The sequence below is a fragment of the Myodes glareolus genome, chromosome 5 (assembly GCF_982192425.1).
Source record: "Myodes glareolus chromosome 5, mMyoGla1.1, whole genome shotgun sequence".
Classification (NCBI taxonomy): Eukaryota; Metazoa; Chordata; class Mammalia; order Rodentia; family Cricetidae; genus Myodes; species Myodes glareolus.
In genome coordinates this window covers 69,110,724-69,117,571 of record NC_142030.1, presented here as the reverse complement: position 1 = coordinate 69,117,571, position 6,848 = coordinate 69,110,724, and positions in this window count along the sequence as shown.

Below are 6,848 nucleotides of genomic sequence, written 5' to 3'. Positions count from 1 at the left end.
GAGCATTGTTCCTGAAGCATTGTTTTTCACCCAAGATCTGGGACCTGCTAAATGGGGATGGGGGTGGGGAGCACAAAAACACAGACAACAAAGAAATAACTTCCTCTATTTCTCACACTTAGCTAAAACTTCCCTTTCCTTGGAGAGTAGAGGTCAAGTTCTGGCTTGAGAGAGGGTAAATGAGAGCGACCCCCCCCCCGACACATACCCACCTGTTTTCCCAGTCCTCCACTATTTTCACACTTGGTGCTTTTCTCAGACCCTACTTATTAAGCTTCTTTAAGCATCTGTCCTCTATCCTCTGTTTCTACTTGTAAAACTCTTATGTCTGAAATACAGTATCCCTTCATGATAAAGGTCTTGGAGAAAGTAGGGATATGGGGAACATACCTAAACATAATTAAGGAAATATACAGCAAGCCAACAGCCAATATCAAACTAAATGGAGAGAAACTCACAGCAATCCCACTGAAATCAGGAATAAGACAAGGCTGTCCACTCTCTCCATATCTATTCAATACAGTTCTTGAGGTCCTTGCTAAAGCAATAAGACAACAAAAGGAGATCGAGGGCATACAAATTGGAAAAGAAGTCAAACTCTCACTGTTTGCTGATGATGTGATAGTTTACATCAGCGACCCCAAAAATTCTACCAAGGAACTTCTACAACTCATAAACTCTTTCAGTAATGTAGCAAGATACAAGATTAACTAAAAAAAACAAAAACAAAAACAAAACAAAAACAGTAGTCCTCCTGTATACAGATGATAAATAGGCTGAGAAATAAATCAGAGAAACATCACCCTTCCCAGCCACAAATAGCATAAAATACCTCAGAGTAACTCTAACCAAACAAGTGGAAGACTTGTTGTAATGGTCTGCTCTGTCCCTTTAAGAGACAAGCCATGCCCACTACTCCCCCACCCCCCACCCCCCTCCTCCGAGGCAAGCTGATCCTCAGCTTCCAGCCTTAGTTTCTTGTTTTCTCCATCTCTCCGCAAAGAGGCAGCTTCTGCCTTGCTCCCTTCTCTCCACTTCTCCCCTTCCCATCTCTCTGCCCCTCTCTCTGTTTCTCTCTGCTCTTTCCCTTCTCCCCTTACCCCCTCTCTCCTTCCTTTCCCTAACCCACTAAATATCCAACCTCACTCTGCATGGGGTGCCTATCCATGTCTCTGTCTCTCGCCCTCCACATGGCTCCCTGCTCGGGACCAGCCACCTTAGGAGACCTGTGGCATGATCTCATGGCATGTCCATCTGTCTGTCTCTTCTCGTGAGACTCGCTACCCCTTGTGGCCCAATGCAGCCACTTGGGGAACTATACCATCCCTGCCTGGGACTGGCTGCTCTCGGGACCCATGGCTCACTGTCGCTGCTTGGGGACCTGTAAAGTTTCTGCTGCTACAGCCACTTGGGGGATCCACAGCATTTTACTTAAACCATTGCACTTGCATGACAAGAACTTTAAATCTCTGAAGAAAGAAATTGAAGAAGACACCAGAAAATGGGAAAACCTCCCATGCTCTTGGGTAGGTAGAATTAACATAGTAAAAATGGCAATCTTACCAAAAGCAATCTCAATGCAATGCCCAGCAAAATCCCAGCAAAATTCTTCACAGACCTCAAAAGAACAGTACTCAACTTCATATGGAAAAGCAAAAAACCCAGGATAGCCAAAGCAATCCTGTACAACAGAGGAACTTCTGGAGGCATCACAATCCTTGACTTCAAGCTCTACTACTTGAAAGTACTGAAAACAGCCTGGTGTTGATATAAAAACAGACAGGAGGACCGATGGAACCAAATAGAAGACCTGGATATCAATCCACACACTTTTGAACCCCTGATTTTTGACAAAGAAGCAAAAAAATATCAAATGGAAAAAAGAAAGCATATTTAACAAATGGTGCTGGCATAACTGGCTATCAACTGTAGAAGAATGAAAATAGATCCATATCTATCACCATGCACAAGACTCAAGTCTAAACGGATCAAAGACCTCAACATAAAGCCAGCCACACTGAATCTCATAGAAGAGAAAGTGGGAAGTACACTTGAATGCATTGGTACTGGAGACCACCTCCTAAATATAACCCCAGTAGCACAAACACTGAGAGGAACAATTAATAAATGGGACCTCCTGAAATTGAAAAGCTTCTGTAAAGCAAAAAACACGGTCAACAAGACAAAACAACAGCCTACAGAATGAGAAAAGATCTTCACCAACCCCACATCAGACAGAGGTCTGATCTTCAAAATATACAAAGAACTCAAGAAATTGGTCATCAAAAGAACAAACAATCCAATAAAAGATGGAGTACAGGCCAACTTCATATGGAAAAGCAAAAAACTCTCAACAAAGGAATCTAAAATGGCTAAAAGACACTTGAGGAAATGCTCAACATCCTTAGTCATCAGAGAAATGCAAATCAAAACAACTCTGAGAGTCCATCTTACATCTGTAAGAATGGCCAAGATCAAAAACACTGATGACCACTTTTGCTGGAGAGGTTGTGGAGTAAAGGGAACACTCCTGCATTGCTGGTGGGAGTGCAAACTGGTACAGCCCCTTTGGATATCGCTGTGGATATTTCTCAAAAAATTAGGAAACCACCTTCCTCAAGACCCAGCAATACCAGTTTTAGATATTTATTCAAAAGATGCTCAATTGTGCCACAAGGACATGTGCTCAACTATATTCATAGCAGCTTTATTTGTCATAGCCAGAACCTAGAAACAACCTAAATGCCCCCAACTGAAGAATGGATAAGGAAAATGTGGTACATTTACACAATGGCATACTACACAACAGAAAAAAATAACAACATCTTGAAATTTGTAGGCAAATGGATGGAGCTAGAAAACATCATTTTGAGTGAGGTAACCCAGACACAGAAAAACAATTATCACATGTACTCACTCATAAGTGGTTTTTAAGCATAAAGCAAAGAAAACCAGCCTACAAATCACAATCCCAGAGAACCTAGACAACAATGGGGACCCTAAGAGAGGCATACATGGATCTAATCTACATGGGAAGTAGAAAAAGACAAGATCTCCTGAGTAAATTGGAAGCATGGGGACCTTGGGAGAGGGTTGAAGTGGAGGGGACAGGCAGGGAAAGGAGCAGAGAAAAATTTAGAGATCAATAAAAATCAATAAAAAAGACTCTTATGTCTTTGTAGCTCAATTAATAAACCTATTAGCTGGATAATAAAGGTCTGTACTAGTCTTTGGTGTGGTGATTACATAGTACCCCAGACCCACCTGCCAGAAGCTTAGTTTGTTGGGAAATACCAACATACATTAAGCCAATATATACATACTCTAAATCGGATCACCTTCTGGAGTCTCTTTTTTAAAAAATTTAAGTTTATATTAGCATATGTTAGACATAGTTTTTTCATTGTGACATTTTCATATATGCATATAATGTATTTTGGTCATTTTCTTTCTCATCGCATTAGCCTCTTTTGTCCCCCTACTTCCACTGACTGCCTCATTTTTCCAAATAGTAGGAGTCTCTTTCTTGGGGATGCAACTAAGTACTCCTCACCGACAGCTCCATACTGCAAGCCTTCTCCCTACAAATCCATTCACTCTCATCCTTGTTTTACCATCTTTTCCTCATCAGGAACCGACCACATCCACCGCTGTGGTCTCCACACCTCTGCTCAAATGCATCCCCCCTCTACGTCTTCATTTCCACACTGGCTCCTGATCTCCTCCTCCATCCTCTGGACTGTGACTTTCTAGCTACTGCACCATCTGTCTCAGTGCCAGTGTCTTAGTTACTTTTCTATTGATGTGCAGAGACACCATGACCAAGGCAACTTACAAAAGAAAACAATTAGTTTGGGGCTCATAGTTCCAGAGGATATATAGTCCATGATCATGGTGGAACAGAGCAGCAGCAGGCATGTAAGCATAAAGCTAGAATAGTAGCTGAGAGCTTACATGTTGAGACAACAGAGGAGGGGGAGAAGAGCGCTAACTGGGAATAGCGTGGGCTGTTGAAATTCAAAGTCCACATAGTTCCTCCAACAAGGCCACACCTCCTGATCCTTCCCAAACAGTTCCATTAAGTAGAGACCAAGCATTCATATGTATGAGGGTATGGAGGCCATTCTCATTCAAGCAACCATAGTTAGTCTGACCCAGCCATTTCTCTCGGTTCCTAGGTTTAGAGGACAGAAGACTCAGTACTTAATACTTCCAACCAGCTAGTCCTGCCCACCTACAGCCTTAGCTCCTGCTGTCTGTTCCTTCCGAGGCATGAAAGAAATACAAGGGAAATTCATAGACCACTTGAAAAAGACCCTCTTCACCCTGGGATCTAATGTGCCTTTCCTGCAGACAGAACCAAGAACCTCCAATACAAAGGATAAAAGAATTGCTTACAAAGATAACGTGTGTTTTCTTAAAGACATCTCAATACAGATGTTAAAAACAGCCAATGAACTAGTCTGTTCATTTTAATTTTGTTTAAAATTTACATTTATTTACATGTACATGTGTGTATACTTGTGCATACACACAGCACAATGAATATGTGGTGGTCTTTTGTGGAATATTAGTTGAAGATTGTTACATGCATTTATGCTGTGGAATATTTGTTTAATGATGCAAAAGATGTATTGCATTATTTTATGCTGCATTTGCTTAACTTGGTGAACTTGTGTTTGCCTGTCTAAAATACCTGAATGGTCTAACAAAGAAAGGAATGGCCAATAGCTAGGCAGGAGAAAGAAATAAGCAGGGCTGCCAGGCAGAGAGAATAAATAGAACAAAAGGAGGGTAGGAGCAAGAGAAGGAGAAAGAGAGGATGGGACCAGGGGCCAGCACCCAGCTAGCCATGGTGTAAGAAAGAAAGAGAAGTACATAGAATAGAGAAAGGTAAAAGCCCAGAGGCAAAAGACAGAACAATTTAAGTTAAGAAAAACTGGCTAGAAATAAGCTAAGCTAAGGCTGGGCATTCATAAGTAAGAGTAAGTCTCCATGTGTTTATTTGGAAACTGGGTGGCGGGCCCCCAAAGAGTTAAAAGAACAAAACGATAGGACTGGAGAGATGGCCCAGAGGTTAAGAGCACTGTTTGCTCTTCCAGAGATGCTGAGTTCAATTCCCAGCAACCACATGGTGGCTCACAACCATCTATAATGAGATCTAGGGCTCTCTTCTGGCATGCAAGGAAAATATAGGCAGAACACTGTATATGTAATAAATAAATCTTTAAAAAAGCAAAAACAACTTGAGTAGTCAGAGAGTATTTTTCAGCAATCAGCTCTCTCCTTCCATTGTGTGAACTCTGGGAAGGGAATTCAAGACTCAGGTTGGTGGTAAGTACCTTTGCTCACTAACCTAAGAGGAACTATTCTTTTGTTTTGTTTTGTTTTTCAAGACAAGGGTTCTCTGTGTAGCCCTTACTATCCTGGAACTCACTCTGTAGACCAGGCTGGCCTTGAACTCACAGAGATCCGCTGGGCTCTACCTCCTGAGTGCTGGGATTAAAGGCGCACACCACCATCACCCTATTGCAATTAGGGTTGTTAACCACTGAGATGGCTCCAGATCCCTCACCCCTAATCTAAACAATGCACCTCATAGAATCACTTTACAGCTTCATTTACTACCAAAAATCTTATTAAAAAAGCTAACAAGTTCATATAACTACTCAACTTTTAAACTTTAAATTTTAGACTTTGCTGAATCTTTAAACCCGGTAAATTACAACCTTAGAACAGTTCAAACTTCTCAAAGCCACAAAGTCATCCACTCTCTGTGGAGAAGCCCACACGCGTGTCTCGGGATTCTGCCTGCCCCTTCCCCATACAACCTGATTTCTAAATACGTAGTAAAGTTACTAACTTGCTTTGACTACAGTTCATCCTGAAAATCTTTCTGAGGTATAGTTAAGATTCTGAGAGTACATGAGTGAAGGTCCTGAACAGCAAAGGGCCCCTGGCAGTCACCACATTGAACTGTGTCTCCCTGCTGCAACCGACACTCCAGCAATGCTCTTTGCTCTGGCTTCAGGAGACTGTTCTGCTGGTCTACCTCACTGACCCCTCCTGCCATTAGTCACTGTTTAGGAAACTCCCACCCCAGCCCCGACACACCCACAAATACACTACTGTCTCAACTCTGTTATCTGAACAACGTATTTCTCTGGTTTCCTGTTATCTACAACTGAATGCTCCTCCCCACAGGCCTGAGAGCTCCTTGAAGGCTAGGGTTATTCAGCTCTGAGTCCTCCTTGAACAGGTGCACTAGGCTTTGTCCTAAGGCCTTTTCGCAGAGAAAGATGTTACTATGGCACCCATTCACAGTAAGGACAGCGAACAATTAGGGGCTCTGCTCAAACAGCCGCTGAGAGTAGCAGAGCTGAGGTTTTAAACTCAAGGATCAGGCTCCAAGTATCACTTGGAACCCCTGGGCTCATCTGCCCTTCAATTACCTGTCTTGGTCTAAAGGCATTTTTATCTCCCCATCTCAGTCGGAAGCCTGCAACTCACCCAGCAGCCCCTGTCTCTACGTCCACCACCCACTGCTCCTTCAGTTTAGTCTTCGACTTTGACTTCTCTCTCCTCTCCTCCCCCTTTTCCCGGTATGTTCATACTCTGTTTTGTTTCCTTGGGAAACATCAGGTTCATCCTTCCCTTAGGTCTTTCTTGCTGTCCTCTGAACAACAGTTTCCTTCAGGTGTCCTTGACAGTACCGCCTTCCTTTGGGGCCTCAGAGTTCACATAACAACACAAGAGCTAGCTATTGTTTACATTCCCCGCATTAGCCTGAGCAGTCCTAGAACTAGCTCTGTAGACCAGGAAGGTCTTGGGCTCACAGAGATTCGGGT